Genomic DNA, 21,686 nt, shown 5'->3' on the forward strand with positions numbered 1-21,686 from the left:
GGGCTCCATTGACAGACTTCTCTTCCTCGTGAAGAGGATAGTGTCTGATTTCGTCGCATTGTTGGTCAGGCCTTGTTCCCTGCACCATTTCTCGAAGCATTTGAGAGCACTTCTCATTACGTTTCTAATGGTGTTTGGAAACTTGCCGTTCACCATCAGTGCTATATCGTCTGCATACCCAATTGTTTGTATGCCTTTGAAGTCAAGCTGTTGAAGTAGAGAGTCTATGGTCACGTTCTACAGGAATGGTGAAAGCACCCCTTCATGTGGGCAACCTCCGACTGCTCTGCCTTTCAATCCATGTCTTCTATTTTGTAAATTTACTGCTCTTTGCCTTAGCCTTATCCATCCAATAATGAGTGAATCGACTTTTCGCTCAGCTGGAGCAGATTTTAATTTATCAAAGCTTACTTTGTCAAAGGCTCCTTCGATGTCCATCATGATAGCCATCGAAATGCTTCCTGTAGTTAGCTCTCTCTCAGCTGTACTCACGACCTCATGCAGGGCAGTCTCTGTAGATCTCCCCGCCCTATAACCGTGTTGACTTTGCTTCTGTGTAATCCTTCTTTCCTGGTTTTGGTAGAAAAGTTACCTTGACTCTCTTCTTGTTGCCAGTGACATCCTGAATATCTCCGTGAGCCTAAGTGCGATCAGGTCAATTCCCCATCATAGGAGTGCTGGAAATATGCCATCCAGCCCCGGTGACCTAAATGGAGCGAATGTCACGATGACATTCCTAACTGCAATTCTGGTCATTATCCTTTCTGCTGCAAATCTTTCTTCTTTGTTTATCATTCTTTTGGGAGAAGGCCAGTGATCATCAAATTTGAAACTTCCTTGAAAATGGGTCTCCATGAAAGTACTCAATGACTCTCCTACGGTCTTCGTCATTGCATCATCCTTCTTTAGGATTAAACCAAGTCTTGAGACCGGGTCTTGGTGACCATATTTTGTAACCGACTTATTTCAGATGTCCCTTTCATGATCGAATAGAAATTCCGCCACTGCTCCCGTTTGCGGTTGCGCAGTGCTGTCTTAAAATTACGCTTTCTGGCCCTGTGCAGATCCCATGATACGGAGTTCTTCTCCCTCATGTATTTGTTAAAGACTTTTTTGAAACATACAAATATATTTAATCCAATTTTATTTTAACGCAACTCTTTTAGAGTTTTATGTCTTTTAATATATATCCCATTGTCGATCCCATTGTCCCATTGTCGACAATGTTGTCGAAGCTTAATATATGGATATCCTTAAAGTCAGATTGTAAATTATGTACAAGTTTTCTTCCTCTAATTAATTCATACCAAAGACGTAGATTTACTTTTAGTTTATTAAAGGTATTGTTTGCGTAACACTACAAAACAATTACTTCCTGCTTTATTGAGTAACTACAGTATATATTAACAGCTACTGAGCTGTATAAATTACGCACAAATTCTATTTCTATATAATATATGTATATACATATATACATGTATATACATATATATACATATATACAAACTTTGTATAGTTTGTATAATAATTAAAGGTGAATTTTAATCTGACATATATATGTTGAATTTTGGACACTTATAGTCCAATTATTACTACAGATACTAGTAAAGTCACACAGCTATATAAAGTTTGAGTTTCCCATCTAGTAGAAGGCCTCCCCAACTAAAATGGCTACTTGATGTATTTGAATGAACTTGTATGTTTTTAGATTTCAAAAATTAATTACTTTGCAAGAATTATTTGCTGTAATTATATTATCTCAGTAATATAAGCCGCACTGGCTTGTGGTGGAGCTGCTGCAGCGATGCAACACTGCAACACTGCAACACTGCAGTACTGCAATAGCTGAGATACGTGTGTCCTAGTGAATTATTTAAATTTAATTGCCAAATGCAACTTATTTACCAAATTGCTAGTTTAACTGATTTATGTGTATCTCAACTGCTATATACAGATTAAATTAGATGCTATTCATATGTGTGAGTATCTGTGACTGCGTCTGTTACGTCTGTGGATGTGCAAATTTACATAGAGACGTGTTTGTGCGGTTGTTGTGAATATTTTTGATTAACTTTTATTGAAATAATTTTTACTGTCACATACCATAAACTGTGATATGTACAATAAATGCAGTGCTAATAGTGCAATATAAGCGTTGTAAATGTCAATTAATATCTTTTAATTACGCACACTTTTAATAAGGTTAAATGACATCAAACAGAATTTTGTTAATAATTAAGTCGTTGTTTAAATATTGTCCTCTCCGTTGTTATTCGTTGCAATTAATCGTGTTATATGTTTTTCAGGGTTTGCCCGCCATTGAAATTGAAGTTTCCAAATACTTTGTATAGCAGAGTTCGTTTTATTTTTTAAATCAGGTAAAAAGAAAAACACATTTAAATTGTGAAAATTTATGCTCAACTTGTCCAACATGTGCGTCAACATTTATGAAATTGACTAAATATAATCGAAATATAATGTAATATTTAATAATATGCAAATTGTTATCTATTTTTTATATAAAATTTGAGTTTAAAATGTGAATATAATACACATATAAAATCTGTACCAGGGCATCGAACGGGAACCGAATGTTATTGTTATTTCCTGCTGAGCTAATTGTTATTATGTTTTATAACACGATCCTACCGTTGATATTTTTAGTTCACAGTTTTTAATATTTTGGTGAATAATAAAATAAATAATGTTCATTTACTTAAAGAAAAACACAGTCGTCTTTCTTTTTGTTATTTTTTTTTTATTGTTAATTAAATTACACGGTAGCTTTTAAAGAAAGGTCAACACGCTGTAACCGTAACACTCTCAGAAGAAATCGCACAAGTTTCGGGTAGACATTAATGCAACTTTATAATTCAAACGCTTTTATTTATAATAGACATAAATATTTTCTTAATATATATTAATATATTTTTGTGTTATTTTTATTAATATATTTTATTAATATATTGATGGAGTGGATGGATGGAGTAAAGAATCCTCCTCAATTAGCTAAGAAGGCCGTTTTGAATACACAAATCCTCGTAATAATGAGTCAAACTAGAACCAGCCAGAGACAATTATAAAATTTTTTTTCTACAGAATAAAAATTTTGCTAGGTTTAAATATTAATTTGCATGGCACCACCATTTTTTTGTCTGTAAAAACTCTTTAAAATAAAATCAAACATGAAAATATTTAAAGATATAAGATATGAAATAGATTTTAATTGAGAATTCTAATATTCTAAAAATTTTTTGAACTTTTTAATAGGTCTGCGGTTCTATAATGATGCAATCCTCACTAATAAATGCATGAAGCGAGTTTTGTATGAAATTTTTAATGAAAAATAATTGAATTCATTTCATGTCAAAGCTGATATACTAAGTGAATAAGATTAATATTTTTTGATGTAATTTAATAGAATTTTTGTTTCATCGGAAGTATAATTCAATTTGCGGAAAATGTTGCATTTCAAGGCTTCGAGCACGCAATTTTTTAGTAGACTGAACAAATATTTGTGAAATAAATTGAACTGCAGCAAAGCAGATTTTTTCCACTCGACAAGCGTGGAACATTTTGTGGATATTACCTTCAATTTAATAATAAAAATATGGAAATTTATGACAAATTTTAAATCACAATTTTCATAAATTTTCTTCCTCCTCTCGTTTCGGTCGTATGTGTTTCGCTTATACGTTTCACAATACTCTGCAAAATGCATTTAAAGACAAAATTTTTTTATGAATTTATTTCACTCATAGTACAAAACTCTGCACTTGTAGATATTTCACGCATGACATTTGCAGAAGGAAACTTAATCCAATGGATTTGCGGGGATGGAGAATCACACACGGAATAAGTTAACATAAGTTTAGAGTACGAGTTTTCATACGGCAATGGGAGCTCACACTCGCATTTATACGATATGTACGCCAACATTGCGACAGGTAGACAAAGAAATAGACAGATAGATAGATAGATAGACAGTCTGGTGGGTGGATAGGCTGGCAGAGAGCTAGACACATAATATTGAATCTTTTTTGCAACACGATTATCCCTGCGTGTTATGAATTGTTAAAGAACACCTGAAAAGTTGCGTTAAAATAATAATTAAAAAAGTCGAAATATATTGGTAGAAAGAAATCATCTTTTACAGAAATCAAAATAGATTGATGTTCTTTAAGAGATTACAGATACATTGTTGATAAATTAAAAATATTGGGAGCAGAAAAATGTGTGTTAAATTCACAAAAGGATTGTGAATTTATCTCCAATACGATGCATGGCATTTTCTAATCTAAAAAAAAATGTAAATTACATAACAGTTTGCTTTATAAAATATTTCTTATAGGTCATAACATCATAATTAACTATTTAAGCTAATACGGTAGACGGTTAGGTTAATTCTAGTTGAAGTAGCGGTCTTGATGTACTAAAGCCCATTTTAACACAAATAATGGCTTGCATGGTTTTACGGACAGTACCATAGTTACATTTCTGTTATATTATATTAATATTTATTTGTGAAAAACTATTTTTTTTATAACGGAGAGAAAAATATACATCTGAGCTAATAGATTTAATAATTAATAATTACTTAATACAGCATATATGATATTTTAACATACTAGCAATAGATTTATGCAGCAGTTACGATTATCCTTACGGAAATGAGTAGATTCCTTGCGAAATGGGCACATTGTGTTTAAAATATTTTAAAGTAGTAACAGACGACTAAATTATAATAGCAATAAATAGTTTTTTTCAACGAGAAAGAAGCTTAAGTATTATCAAAAAACTCTAACCTCCACTATTTTGTTCCACCTCACGGTCTTTCTTTTTTTACACTTACTTCAGTCTATAATATCTTGATCATTTGTCTTGACCATTTATTTATCTTAAATGTATTACAACGACCACATCTTACATCAACAGAAATACTAAAGAAAGTATTGGTCGGTTAGTCAGAACAATATCGTCAAGTCTACGGATGAATTTTAGTGTGTCTACCTTAATTGAACCTTATCAAAAAAGGTTTACCTAAAAACGTTAGCTCTGTCCACCTTTATATTCATTCACCCTTTTTTCATTAACCTGAAGTAATAAAGCAGATGTGTTTTAAAGAATAAGTAGACTGAGTTTTAACTAATCTTAAATTCTAGGTTAAAATATAAAAAAAAATAATAGCAAAACTTGATTATAGTAGTAAAGAAATTTGCAGCAACTAACTTTGTCGTCAGATTTATAATTTTGAGTCGATATTGAATATTGCATTTAGTAATATCAGTTAGCCATTTTTTGATTTTGATTAAAAATATTTTGGTAGCATCTTTCATCTTTCAAAATCCTTATTTATTAAAATCAAACAGCAAAAATCGACGTTTGCGGATTTTAGCGACGTTCAACATTCGTTCAGTTATCTTCATATAATTCGCCCATACGATAGTTAGATATATTCAGCCAAGATGTTTTCCTCATTTGCGATGTGTATCTAATGCTAACTTTTCGAACGTCTCTGAATTTTCATCCCTTTGACGCTGTCAAGGTAACTGTGAAGCTCATTTATATACACCCTATGTCGAGACTACATTTCTATTAATAAGTCGAAGATTTTGTGGAAGATTTTTCCAACAGAAAATACAATGAAATAAAAATAACTTTAGTTACACCAAAGGAAGTTGTAAACGAAATACACAAAATGAAATTCAAAAAATCACCTGGATTCGATTTAATCACGGCTGAAGTCCTGCACCACCTGCCAAAAATTGTATTGACTATCTGGCCAATTTGCTCAATACATGCTTTCGCATCAGGTATGTTCCAATATACTGGAAATTCGCTGAGGTCATCATGATGCCCAAGCATGGCAAACCGCCGAACGAGGTAATCTCATACAGGCCAATATCTCTACTGCCGGTCTTATCGAAGCTATTCGAAAAACTGCTACTGACGCGACTGTTACCAATAATAGAGGAAAAAAATTGATTCCAATCCATCAGTTTGGTTTTAGGAAAAATCACTCAACAATTGATCAACAGCGCCGTAGAGTTGTTAGCACCATAGAAAACGCGATGGAGGAGAAAAAAATATGTTCTGCCGTATTCCTCGATGTGTCACAAGCTTTCTTCAAGATATGGTATGTATGTTTGTTTCAAAAATTTAAAATCATGCTACCTACAAAGTACTATGAATTGCTTTTATCATACCTTGATGACCGATATTTTAACGTCAAATGCAAAAACTCTTTTTCGCCTTTAAAAAAGATAACTGCTGGAGTACCACAAGGAAGTATTTATATTGGCAATAGACAGCACTATTGAAACCGCAACGGCCAAACTACAGGAGGCCGTCAACCACATTGATTCAAGGGCCAAGAAATGGAGAATTAAGTTAAATAAAAACAAATCAGTGCACGTAGTATTTTTTTTAAAAAAGACTTCCTATAAGCCTGTAGGCGTATCCTACTTAATTTAATTCTTTATTTATTTATTAAAGCAAGAAATAATTACTAAATTTTGTGTGTTGAAATTACATGTGTCTGTTGTTTTATTCTTAGTTTTCCCAAACCGTAAAAAGAATGACAACCTTATTTTTACTCAATAAAAAATATTATATTAGTTTTTAAAAATTTTCTTTTATGGCCAACTCATCTTATTTTCAATAATTTACTTGTCCGTGTTTGCATGGCAAATCCATATCATTTTAAAGATTAATGTGAACATGCAACCGCCACAAGCCAATATACATTGACACCGTTATAATCCCATACGCGGATGAAGCCAAATACCTTGGTATTACCTTGGTATTACACTCGACGCCAAATTGCGTTGGAAGGCTGATGTCAAGAAAAAACGCAATGAACTTGATCTAAAGCTAACCAAATTATACAACCTCATTGGCAGACGTTCCAAACTGTCTTTGCACAACAAAGTCCTCTTATATAAACATATGTAAGAGGATGGCAGCCCTGACTGAAAAAGGAAAAAAAAGAAAAAGCGAAAAAATACGAAACAAGGGGGTGAATGGGTTTTTGGTCGATCACCGTGTGCTAGCGTTTCAAATATTAAACATTATAATTTTCGTGTGTGATTATCTTTCGATAAACAATAAAACGAACTTAAAATCATAAGAGTGATCTATTGTTTTAATTTTGTTACTCTTACACATACCATAAAGCTAATCTGGACTTATGGCTTAAAGTTCTGGGGGTGCGCCAGCAAAAAGCGTATTGCTCCAAAGCATTGTAAATGCGCTATTTTACGTGAGAAATAGCGATCTACGTCGTGATCATCGTATGCCAACAATATCTGAAGAGTCGAAGAAATGTGCAATGGCACACAAACAGCGCCTGCAAGGTTACGTTAACGTAGCCGCATCTAGTCTTCTCCAGGCGAATCCTCTTCGAAGACGGTTAAAGCTGAAAACTGTAGCCAAACTTATGGAAGTAAATTAGCACATATTTTATTTGTCATGTATGCTTCTTTGGGCCTGTATCTTAAATAACTAATGCTTTTTTCTCTTATTTATGTAACTACAACTAAAGTGCTTGTTAGTATCACCTCAATATTATACTAGTTGCAATATCATAACGCTTCTGTACAACTTTTTAAGATTCGTTAATAAAAACAAAAAAAAAATGTAAAGTTGAGTAAAAACGATGAAGTATAAATGCTTGTTTTTATTGTCGGGAGGGAGCTCGATTTAGTTATTGTATAAATATCCCATAATTGCAGTTGTTAGTGAAAGTGAGTTTTTGTTAAATATGGAGACCAATTCTATTGCTGGTGGAAATATGAAATTCTACTTCTAACGGCTTTTTCATAACTTTGAAGTCTGATAGAGAGTACAGATGAGATTTGCTGTATTTCAATTTTATTTTTTTTATTATTTTTTATGACCTTTTTTGAAACATTTTCTTTCCATAACTAATTAAAATTAATTTAATAACGAAATATTTAATGCATTCTATTTCATATTAAAATACTCCAAAACGCATCTCTGAGCCGCAGATAATATTATTGTTGTTATTAAGCAACATGCTTAATAACTATTATTTAATACATCCTTTAATTATCCTAAAATTTTCTAATTGGGCAAAAACAATTTAATTATATATTAGAATTTAAATTTGCTGATATGCTTTGCGTTTTATAAAACCATCCTACCTTGAGTTCTTAAACTACTCAAAGGTATTACATGCATAAAAAATAGTAAAACGCAAATGTTAATTTATTTTGTAGTAATATTAGATGTCTGGGAACTGGTCTATTTAGATATGGCGAATGTCATAAATATTTTTGCTTGATACTAATAGCTCATTACATCGTTGAGATACTTATTTTTTATAGTCTTTTGTGAAAAGAAAATTTGAATTGAATAAAATTCTATAGCTGTCATTTTGAGATTTTTACTTAAAACGACCAAATTTATGTTTTTCTGCTCTACCGACTTTTTATTTGCCTTTACCGAGTATTGCATTAAATTGCTTGAAATTTTGATTAGGTAGAAATTTATAAGAAACATTCTTAAAATAATATTTATTACTACCACTGAGTATATCCTTACAGCTTAGACAGCAATCTAACATAATAAACTGCATATGAGATTATGACCTGTGAGGACGCTTATAAGAAAATTAACACTATTCTCTCTAATTGAAGAAAAGTGCACTTTATTTTTTAGATATTTAGTGTGGCAATTGAACCACAAGCCCAATAATTTTTTTTTTTATAGAGCAAGATTTTTATAGGAAGATTGAGAATATCCATCCCAGATGTTAGTGTACAACCCACAATATTATTACTAAATCAAGGTCATCACTGCAAGACTAGTAATATGTCGGCACTGATCTAGATGTATTTTCTTTGTTTACGAGTAACTTGATGATTAACAGACTTTACGTTAAGTTATAAACATCGCTGTAGCTATAATATTATATAGCGATTTGATATGGTAGTGATGGTATTGTGATACACATTACCATTTTAATTGCGTATGGGCAAATCACACCACAGCTTTACAGTATAATATTGATATAAAAGTCAATACAATATAACTGTCAAATAAATTTTTGAGTTTTGAGCTCGATTTACGATTTAATATAAATTAGGACAAATTCTATTCTGTTTAACATAATAAACTTCCATTTTTCCCTAGCAGGGATAAGAGCTTTGTATCTGATACCAAATGCAGTGGTTGCGTTGATTTAGAGAATATTCGCTGACATGTGGTTGAGTCGCTGTTAAACTGCTAAATGTTGTTGTCTTGAAAATTCTTATATTTTCAAAATTATTAGTTATTGTTTCTAACAGTGAAATAAGTTGTAGTAACCTAAAGTGATTTAAACTTTGATTGACTGCAATTTTATATAATTAAAATAAATGTATACGTTTTTAAAAGCCATTACATTTACACTCATTGAATCTATAAATAATTAGTGTCATTTATTGTTATGTTTCACATTAAGTAAAACTCGTTGAATTACTTAAAACACCTTTTATCTTATAGCCTTAGTGTGGACAAAATAATTTTACAATAATACGAATAATATGGTACATTAACTTGCATTTTACAGAAAAAAAAAATATAATTCTCACATGGTTTAAATTTTATTTTTTATATTTTTAGTGCAGTCCTATGCGCATTATTGATTTTCATTTTAATAGAAACTGTCCTAATTAAATAGTTGATACTGTCCTCATGTTCTTGCCGACATATTCTTTAGATGTATATTATATATTCTAACGAAAGAAAAATCGGGTTGTACACACTTATTTGAAAGCTCACAAGCTTAATAAAAGAGTAATACAGTAACAGTGTAAACTGGCAACAAAACACATTTCGACGCTTTCAATTGTTGTCCTGTTACTCTGCCTGCGAGATCGCGAATACCGCTGTTACAACATTGCAACACTATAAATTGATTAAAAATCAAAAAATGATCCTAGATACTTACTAGATACATTTAGATGACTAGCTGTTTGGAACACCTGGAAAAAATATTTTATTTCTCAAAAGGTACGACAATCTCTTTACTGCTTATATTGAAGTAACAAAGGAATGGTAGCATTTGTATTTTTATGACCATTTGCCAAATATCGTCCATACTAATAAAAAAAACTCCGTAACTGAGCAATTCCTAAAGAAACACAATCAACAGAGACGTCACACAAAAATTTCATCCCTTGAAAACCCACAAGAAGACCAAAATGACCATTTGTGATAGTTATCGGCCGCAATGGATGGTGGCAACTTTATTTAAATTTTTGAACCAAAGTATATCAAAAAATGAATTTAAAACTAAACAAATGTTTACCTCCTTTCATTTTCAGCTGTCATATAGCCCTTGTATGCCTTTCAACTGCGTTATGTTTCACAGAATCGTCTGTGTTTCTGGTCTTCAGCATAGTGACACTCAAGGACTGTGGTTAATTAATGAAAATGAACAGATGAATTATCTGATTAAATAGTTGTAAATCATATCTTCATTACTTAGTATGCTTTTGTTGAGCAAACCGAATTCATTGCTCGCTAAATAGTTTGCAACAGCATCGTTGACACTTCTCAGTTTCTTAAAACCGCCTTCAGCACTGACAGGACATACCAAGTCCTGTGTTTGCGTATAATAGAAACACACCTGTACTTACCTTTTCATTAATTTTCGTATTTACAGGGAACTGAAACATGTACAAACTCACGATAATTAAATTGTGTGCGCTATTACAGGTACTAATGATGACCACACGCCGTAATCCGATGAAGTCACAGATGGTCATTGAATAAAGTTGAAAGTAATAACCACCTTAACTTAAAATTGAACCGAATTGACGTAAAGAACTTTGCAGGTTAATGAGTTTGATCTCAGGTATAATACTGTCGACATACAAATTTTAATTGAATTCATCTATTAGAAACGATAGAATAGAAAGATTCGGATTTCGTGAAGCCACCACATTAATCACTTAATTTGAAAACCAAATACTTGGATTTGGCTACAAAGGCGATCATTATTATAGACATATCTGTCACTCATTGTAGTATAAAAGAAAGTATATGTTGCACAAATGAAGTTAGGGAAATCAGATAATTTCGAATATTTTCAGTACATGTGCGATTTATATATGTTATAATATTTTTTTTTTTGTTTTTAAAAAAACATACATTTATTTATTGCATCTTCTCTCGCAGTGAGACTAACAATAAGTTGAAAAATCTAATTACTAATTATATAACATTACAAATTTTTACTTTAATTATACATTGTATGAAATAAAATAAAATAAAATAAAATAAAATAAAATAAAATAAAATAAGTAAACCTCTTATATCACTAACCTCAGATCAATGGGTTAAATTTGATTGGAGTCAATGTTAGGTGGTTTGTTAAGAAACCGGTTCAACTGTATCAGATTACTGAACAGAAAGGTGCAGTTTCCACTTTAAGCTATGTTCTGTCAGTCTTTTATTGTATTTTTTCTTATGTTGTCAAATTCAGTTTTAACTAAGGGAATTTGTATAACTCGGTGGATACTTCTATTTCTAATATACCATGGGGCACCAGTGATTGTTCTCAGTATTTTTGACTGAGCTCTTTGGATAATTTCAATATTTAAAGCACTCGCATTGCCAAATAGCTGGATATCATAAGTCCATATTAGTTTTAAGACGCTGTTATACAAGAGTACTTTATACTCTAGGCACAGGGGAGATTTGTTATTAATGAGCCACAAACTTATAGGCTTGGAGCTTCATCTGAATTTTTTTGGCTTCAATATGATTGCGCCGCGTTAGTCGTCTGTCTATACTTAGGTTCCTGTTATCTGCTTGTGAAATAGGAATGTTATTATTATTAAAGAAGGGATTGTGCACTGCGATCTAAATGATATATAAATGATAAGTCCGATTTTTTTAATGAAAGACAGTATAGAGCCTACCTATCCTAGTCTTGAATCTTTATGATCCATGAAATACCTATCTAGGTGTTTCTTTCGATTGTGCATCAGTGCCGGGCACTCTCCAAGCACGTGGTATGCAGTTTCTCTCTCTCCTCTACAGTATCTGCAATCTGAGTTGGATTAAATTCCTAACTTTGATAGGTGATTATTCAATCTGTAGTGACCAGTCAATAATTTTTAGGTTGTTTTTTGATTGTGCTATGCAATATTTGAAGCGTTTTAGGTTGTAAGTCTTAAACAGCATTTTAGATTGTGAGAGTCCTGGTAACCTTTCCCAATAGAGTTTTCTTTCTTTTCTTCCATTCATAAGAATAGATAGAGTTCCTTTGTCTAGACCACAGAATGGTTCCGGGCCTATCATTCTTGAGGCCGCGCCTCTTCTTTGCAAGTTTGTCTGCCATTTCATCGCCTTGGATACCAGCATGTTCTGGAACCCATATTAGGCGCACCTGATTGTTCCAGCCAAGTATGTTCAGCTTGTCAATGCATTCAAATACCCGTTTAGGTGATACCTGGTAGGATATGAGTGCCATTAAAGCTGCCTGGCTGTCAGTCAGTATTGCAAATTTGCGATTCCGGTAGTTACGTTCAAAGTTGAAACTGGCGCATCTATTTATCGCGAATATTTCCGCTTGAAAGATAGTTGCATTATTTCCCAGTGCTTCCTAGTATCTCTTGCCTGGTCTATAAAGATCAGCCCCAGCTCCCTCATTGGTGAAGGAGCCGTCTGTGTACCATGTTATCATGTTTTCTTTTATTATTTTGGTTATGGACAAGCCTTCCCAATTCTTTTTGTTGCCAAGTTTAGTTTTGAAGTTTTTTGTAGAGTTATACTTATACTGGGACTTGTGCAGCCAGAGTATTAGATTTTTTGCTGATAGTTTCAAGACCAGTCATCTTGTTTGTGATTACTCTAAGAGCTGCCCTCTTCGCCTGTGATTGCACATGGATGTGAAGAGGTGTGAGTTCCATGAGTACTTCAATTGATGACGTGGGACATGTTCTCATTGCTCCTGTTATGCTTACACATGCAAGACGTTGTACGTTGTACTGTTAAATTGTGTTTTAATCAACTTAACTTTATTCTTATCGGAAGTCACAAGTCAATTCATTTCTAAATTTTTACAAATGTTAAATACAATTAATCAAATAAGAATACCCTTCTATTCAATTATGATTATGCATTTCCAACATTCTCTTGAACCTAATTTTCGAAACCACTGAAATAATGTTTACAATGACATTGCATTTTGTTCATACTGGATTAAAATAAACAGATTGTCTTCTCCTTCTAACCGACCGTCTTAATTGAACTGGCAACTGATCAGTGTGTGTGGACCCATATCTGTCGTCGTACTTCACTTTATCGACTTTCTCTTTGATTTTGTTTCAAGTCAGATCCAGTAGTGGTTGTTGTTTCATCGGTCCCCATTTTGTCGTCTTTCTCTGTTTGACTATGTTCCAGGTCGGATCCAGTAGTGATTGTTGTTTCCTCAACCGGTGGTGTCCGACTAACGAAATCTAAATATTTCATAACAACTCTGCTGGCGATTTATCAGTTGTTAAGTTTGGAGTAGTTCTATACGTTGTAAGATATTTATACAACGCTTTGTCAATATGTTGTTCCTTTTTCATAATTTTTGTTACTGCTTCCTTAAAAGTTCTCACATGTCTTTCCGCTAACCGATGCGAAGCCGGGTGAAAAGGAGCAGACGTGAGATGCTGAATTGCGTTCATTTCACAAAACTTTTGAAATTCATTGAACGTGAATTGTGTTCCGTTGTCTGTCACGATAGTGCACGGAAGACCTTCGATAGAAAAAATTTTTTTGTAGAGCTCAAACTGTTGTTACAGCTGTTATTGTTGATAGTTCCACAATATAATATATGGAAATTTTGAATATGCATCCACAACTATGTGCCACATATGTTTAAAGAATGGACCCGCGAAATCCAAATGAACTCTTTCCCACGGCCTACTCGGTTTTGGCCATGCAGAAAACTCTCGCTTTGGTTGACTTGCATTTTGTTGACAAGATGAACAATCATCATGAATTTGTTCTATGGCTCTATCAATAAGAGGAAGCCACACATATCGTCTTGCCATCTGTTTCATATGACCTTTACCCCAATGACCCTCGTGTAACAAATTTAATACTTGAGATTCCAGTGCTTTCGGTAACACCACTCCAGTATATTCAGCCTGAAGAAGTAACACTCCATTTTGAAATGATAAGCAAAGTCTGCGATTAAAGTATGGTTTGATACTACCTTCAGATTTCCGCAATTGTTCAGGCCAGCCATCTTGTACATAACTGCTGACACGTTGAAGAGTGTTGTCATTAGCAGTCATATCCTTTACTAATGCTGCATTTACTGGAAGATAATCCACAGCATTTTGATAAACAGTATCGACATCATCTAACATAACAGCTTCCTTTCTGTCAAATTGTATGTCATCCCCACACGGCAGTTTGGAAAGAGCATCGGCGTTAGCATTCTGAGATGAACTTTTGAACCGTATAATGTATTCATACGCTTGAAGTACAATAGCCCAACGCTGTAAGCGATGCAACGCCATCACTGGTAACTTTCTATTCGGATAAAACAGTGTTGTCAACGCTTGATGATCAGTTATTAATTCAAAACGTCTTCCATAAAGATATTGATGAAACTTGGTCACACCGTAAATTATTGCTAATGCCTCTTTTTCGATTTGCATACGCGATTGGTTTTTCTGAACCATCAGCATAATGATGTGAAATTACTGCGCCGATTCCATACTTAGATGCATCTACTGCTAACACTATAGGCTTCTTATTATCATAATGAACGATTTCCGTAGCTTTGATCATAGCATTCTTCAATGCTTGAAAAGCAATTTTGGTGCGAATGTTTTCTATTTTCGCAAACGACAGATTGTATGGCTTAGCATCTGACTTCAATCTGATTTCAGCTTTAAACAACGTACAACGCCCCAATTTCGAAGAAAAAATGTTAACATGTTGACATCTGAGTTCATGTAGAGATGCGATTAAACTTTGTTGACTTAATCTACAAGGATTATTTGCATAACATTCAATAACTGGTAACTGCAGTTTGAAATTTAATACTGCAAACTACAAGTATCTCAAGGATTCGAGTAATATTTCCATACTTGACATTTACTCTGAGAGAACCCTTAAGAAAAATAACAGCTCCTTCATACGCTCTCAGAACTTTATTCGTAGGCTCACAACTAGGCCGACCCAGTTGTTTATATGCCGCCAAGCCAATTAATGAACATGTTGCACCAGTATCTACTTGAAATGTTAAAATTTCGTTATTTATATTGAGGTCAACGAAAATTTTAGATGAACTAAATTGCGAATCAAGTGATTTAACTTCCGTTGTTTCATTCGCATTAATTGACTCAAATGAAACATTACTCATAGAATATACATCTTTTGCTCTATTTTGTTCCTGTCTTCGAGCCTGAAAATTAGAATTCTGCTGAATCCCTGTCACTGCTGATTGACAAACTGCAACAATATGACCTTGCTTTGTACATAACCGACACTTTGTTTTGTTCTTGTAATGATAACATTGATTTCTTTGATGTGCTTTCCCACAACCTGGACACGATTGTCCTCCCTTCACTGAAATTCGGGACTTAATATTATCTCGATTCTGTTTAACTATTTTACTTGAACTGCGATTAACTTCATTAACTGTTTGACTGATTTCTTCACCTCTAATTTCCTTACATTTTTTAACAGTTGCTTCATATACTGCTGTTATCTGCAGTACTTCCTCTAGCGATGGGTTTGTTTTCTGCAACGCGGCACTACGGACTTCACCATGTGGTGTATGTATCACAATCATATCTCGTATACAATTATCTATAAACGATTGCTGGCAAGTCTCACTCGTACATAGGAACATGCACTCTTTAGCCGCACCACGCAGTTCTGCCACCCACTCAGCATATGATTGATTTGCTTTCATTCGTATTGAATGAAATTTAAAACGTGCTGCTAATATATGATGTTTTTCTACAAAATGATTATCCAATTTTGCTAGTAGTTCACCAAAAGACTTATTCTCAATATTGTTGTCACATAACTTTTGAATAAGTTCAAAGGTCTCTGTACCTATCCACGAAAGGTATCCACGAACATGCGCGATTTAATACATCTTCTTTCACTTGATGGGCCACAAAATGCTGATGCATCTGCTAAATATACACCGACCACTTTTCAACATTTTTCTCAAACCGTCGAAAGGTTGGAGTTGAATTAGCGGATTTTTTCTCGTTAATCACGCTTCTCAATACTTCTTCATTTTTATTTAATATTTTTTCAAAAAATTCTTGATTTGCTAATGAAAATTCTTTTAGACTTTCGCGAGTGCCTGAGCGTCCATTTCCTCGTCGGCAACTGTTAATTTGTGTTTTAATCAACTTAACTTTATTCTTATCGGAAGTCACAAGTCAATTAATTTCTAAATTTTTACAAATGTTAAATCAATTATTCAAATAAGAATAGCCTACTATTCAATTATGATTATAGATTTCCAACAATAACGCTTTGCTGTTTTGTGCAGTTTGGCCAGACTATTGAACCGTAAGTAACCACAGCTCTGATTATTGCTGTGTATATCCATCGCAGTGACTCTCCATCGCAGGTGTATATCCCCAATTCTTACCTGCGATAGATCTACATTTCATAAAGGCTTTGGTTGCCTTTTTTGTTACTTCTTCTTTCCATAGTAATTTTTTATTCCTAAAACATCTAAATTCGCTTAATTAAACCCATTAAACCCAGATTCTTTATTTTGCATTTTCTCGTGAATGATGCAATGGTTGTTTTTGCTGGATTTATTTTCAGCCCAACAGAGTTGCACCACTCTTTTGTTAGTTTTAGGCCTAACTGGATTCTTTCACACAGAGTATGTTCGAATTTTCCTCTGCAGATTATTACAACATCATTGGCGTATCCGTGGATTTGAAAGCCATCCCTATTCAGTTTTACCAATAGTTCATTCACTACCATACTCCATATTAGGGGTGATAATACTTCACCTTGTAGACACCTCCGCGAAGTGTTTGCAAAAATATTACCATTACTGGTTGAAATTTCTACTCTCCTGGTGCGGACCATTTTGTTCATCCGACGTGAAAGTGCGTCATCGATTCCTCTTCCACAATAAGTTGAGTTTATGATCTCATATCAAGTGTTATCAAAGGCTTCTTCAATATTGTAGTGCCCATGACCTACATTAATATCATATGTGACAAGCCACTGTTCATTCAGACAAAATAAATGTGTCATAAATTATAATATGCACTTTTGTCGGTTTGACGCTTTGACTTTGATCATATTACTTAAAAGAAATATTTTGACTCATGCTATTACAAATATGCATTTGTAACATAAGACATGATAAGCATGTATGGTCATTGCACTATTCCGACCTAAATTCTAGAAAGTACATTAACTTTTTAAAACAATATATGACGTATAATTGTAATGCGTTAGAAGAGTATTTGTTTATAAAATATATGTAATAAAATAATTAATGTAATTTATGGGAGTAACCAATGCATTGATTGGTTACTCAAATCAATCAGAAGTAAATAATAATTGTTTAGTAAATACGCTAGAATAAGTATAAATACCCATAATTTTTATAATAAAGATAGATTCAATTTAACTTAAGACAAGGTTACGTCTTTTATTTGAATCGTGTTCTATGCGGCATTTAGATGCTGAAAGGACAATAAGCAGCTGAAGAGCTTAGTAATACTTACCTACTAAATATTAGGTCGTTTCACTATATCTGGTCGCATAGGTATTCCTTGAATCCTTTCCAGGAAACAGGATATTAATAATTCATTGAGAAGACTATAACGTGGAGATCCTATCAACATAATAACTATAATAACATTACAACCTGCACATAACATTACATGGCGATCCTAGAAGATCATAACATTACACAAGATTTTTGTCACTTTTTACTTTTTTTAAGTGATACTAACATTTAAAGCAAGTTTTCTTTTAACACTTTAAAAAAAAAGAAGCTCAGATAATTATTGCAAAATAGGGAAATAATATGAAAATTTGTGAAGAAACTGTGATTCACTGACGAGATATTTCATTTTCCATCATGAAAATACATTAAGTCCACCCAAGAAACCATCGCTAAAACCGATTAATTAACCAAGTCTGGTTGCCAAATTTACTTTATATGAAATTATGTCTCTTCTCGCAATTCCGAAAATTCAATTTGGGAATAGTTTCCATCACACGAGCTGGAATGTTCTGCTGCATACGACTATTTTGCAGACTTTTGGAAAACCATAGAGATGGGATCCATGAATTTGAATACTTTTGGAAGTGGTGTATTGAAGTTAAGGAAACTTGCAGTAAAAACTGCAGTCATTTTTAAAACTAAGAATGTTTTTTCTTATTCACATTTCGACAACTTATTCCAGAAGCTAGTAACTAAACATTGTTTTAGGGAATTGTTTTTCAGTTGTAGTATATAACACTTCGTTCAATAATGTGTGTGACTAACTAATTAAAACACATTTTTTTGCCAAAATTCGTTTTTATTCATCAACATAGTCCCCTTTTAGGGAGATACAATCTTTCCAATGCTTTTGCAATCTTTCGATACTGTCTTTGTAAAACGATTTTTCTTTGCCTTCAAAATAGGCGTTAGTTTCGGCGATTACTTCATCATTTGAGCCAAATCTCTTACCACGGAGCATCTAATTTGAGGTCTGCGAAGAGCCAGTAGTCAATGGGGGCCAGATCTGGAGAATACGGTGGGTGCGGCAGCAATTCGTAGCTCAATTCGTTCAATTTTGCCATCGTTTTCATCGACTTGTGACACGGTGCATTGTCTTGGTGGAACAAAACTGTTTTCTTCGCCATATGAGGCCATATGAGTTTCTTTGCAATATTCGTCTTTCAAACCGCTCCAATAACGCTATATAATAGTCGCTGTTGATGGTCTTCCCCTTCTGGAGATAGTCGATGAATATTATTCCATGCGCATCCCAAAATACAGACCAACAGCATCCCATAACCTTGCCAGCCAACTGCTGCGTCTTTGGTCGCTTTGGGCGGCTTTCACCGGCTGCATACCACTCAGCAGACTGCCGATTTGACTCTGGAGTGAAATGGTGGATCCATGTTTCATACATCGTGATGTACCGACGCAAAAACTCCGACTTATTGCGCGTAAACATGTTCAAACAGCTCTTTGAATCATCGATTTACGGTCGGACATGATGATTTTCAGTGTTTTTTCAACGTTTTCCGGAATAACAGCGTCATTTGGCCGTCAAGTAGATGGAAAGTCATCGGTGTCTGTACGACCACGTTTGAATTCGGCATACCAATAACAAATGCTTCTTTTTGATGGAGCAGAGTCCGAATAATGTTTTTCAAACCATTGAACAGTATTTTTTTTCATTAAAAAACAATGATAAATCAGCACACGGAATTGCTTTGAATTCGTTTTTTTTTGAAAACTCAAAAGTAGCGTCACTTAAAGCACTGTAACTTGTAAACAAATGGTCGGATTAACATATCATTTTGACAGTAAGCCTAAAAAGTTTGCCACTTTCGAAAAAAAATATTTATTTAGTATTAGTGCCGTCATCTATGTGTCAGTCACACACATTATTGAACGAAGTGTTAAGTTAACCATAGCGTAGATGAAGATGTTAAGATCTTTATTTTTATTTATATCGATATTCCTATGGTTTACTTGCTTGTATATCAAAGAATAAGTTCATTAGAAAATTAAAAATTTGTTATTATATTCATTTTTACATACTTTCCCTTATTTCTCTATTTATTGATCATATATGCTTGAGTATATAAATTTAAAATATATTTTAAACATTTTTCAACCACTGAATGCGATAGGCAACAGTTGTGTACATGTTATAGCATGCGATTATTTCTTTTACGCTCTGTGCATATTAAGATATTTTTCACGCATGCGACTTTTAAGCTAAATCACTTACATTTATCTGGTTGTTGTCTTGACTAAATGTAACTGTCATAAAACCTTAAAATTTGCTATGGTTGCAAGAACAGCGCAAAATTATAGGAAATATTGTTGTTATTTAAATTGAAAGATGTTCGAGTTTTAGTCTCAATGTAAGTTTCAGATATCATTATTGTAAGATTGTTTATTCGTTTTAAAGTGTAAAATGTTTTAGACGACAAAAAACCAAACCATATATGCACATCCACGCTGACGTAATTAACTCAACAAATATTATGAGTATAAATGCAGTATATATAATCCAGTCCAATAAGCCTTTACGAACCACCAGTAATACTCCAATAGTGTTACTGTTAGTTGCACTAAATTAGCGAGCCACTAGCAGTGACAACTGACTTCAAATTGTACTATATGTGTAGCACTCATGAATTGAAGTCCTTCTGTGCAATAATAAAATGAAATGTATCAGATAACAGATATATATATGATACTTTAAGTCAACTTTTTGTGCCATTCAATTTGCCATTCTATAAATGAACTGGCGCTTATTGCCTTGTTGTCACTATGTCATTTTAAAAAATAATAATAATTTTAATTATAATTATAATTAGCCACTATTTGACATTGAAAATGACATAATGAAAACGAGGCATATGGTTTAATAGTAGACTGTGTCAGAGATCCAAGATAGTCGACGATTGTTAAGAAACCAAACCATTTGTATACCATAAGTCCGTTGTTGATATCAATGGAATGTGAAAACAGATCAAACTACAACCAAATGTTAAAGATTTGTGTCTTTGATTTTATAATTGTTTTGGTTTTATTATAACCAAACCATGTCGTTTTTCCAGGCATTATATTTATTCGTTTTAATTACGAATATATTTTTGTTAAAGGTAGATATATGCTTACAACACCAACCCTGCATTAATACGAAGCTAATGCGAATTTTCACGGAAAAATTACGAAGTACCATAAATGTGCAAGAAATATTAGATGAATTTAGGAAAACGGGAGTGGATTGCTGAACCTAAATTTAAACATCATCAGTCAATCAAATTAAATCATCAGAAACTCATTATCTAACGACGCTTGATTTAGTATCGTCACACCAAATAAATTATGTCATATTCTATAAATTGAACTCCAATAATGGTTGAGGCCTTATTATTAATACGGCCTACATGGAATGAACTCCAAATGGCATTCGTGGAATAAAGAAGAAGAGTATTAATATTTGTTTATTATTAGCGGTTTTTTTTAATTTATACACAATTTAGTCAATGTCAAATTTATTTATTTCAAAATTTTATTATTTCACGCTTCAAAAAAATTTATTTACTCCATAATCTTCTCATGCCCTTAAAGCTTTGCACTAAACTGTATTCATTCTATCAAGTTAGAAGCGTGTTACTAAATGGATTGATGGTATACGGTGGTATATTCAGAATATATTCATAATTACATGATATATTTATTATTTTATATTGATTTATAGTAAGCCAAAATATATATCCAAAGATTGTCTTCACAACGTTTCCCTTACTTCCATTTAATGGGATTAAATCATTAACAAATTTTTGTTTTTGAGGTTCTGATGATGTTGTTGGGTCCACTAGTGTGTTATCTCCAAATTGCACAGTTCTTAGTTTTCTCTTTTTCAGTCTCCTGCAGCGCATATGCTCAGTTGATGATTTCGACGAGGAAGTTCTATTTTCTA

General features: G+C 33.2%; 1 protein-coding gene across 1 annotated transcript in view; it reads left to right on the forward strand.

Annotated features, from left to right (window-relative positions):
* Positions 1-2,308: 2,308 nt before the first annotated feature.
* The window catches only part of LOC119687641 (guanine nucleotide-binding protein subunit gamma-e), a 558,820-nt gene continuing 539,442 nt past the window's right edge, over positions 2,309-21,686 (forward strand). Inside the window, exon 1 of the mRNA XM_038102042.1 lies at positions 2,309-2,378. The gene's annotated coding sequence lies outside the window, so the exon portion shown is untranslated. The remainder of the gene's footprint in view (positions 2,379-21,686) is intronic.

This window comes from Teleopsis dalmanni, chromosome X (assembly GCF_002237135.1).
Source record: "Teleopsis dalmanni isolate 2A chromosome X, ASM223713v2, whole genome shotgun sequence".
NCBI classification, from domain to species: domain Eukaryota; kingdom Metazoa; phylum Arthropoda; class Insecta; order Diptera; family Diopsidae; genus Teleopsis; species Teleopsis dalmanni.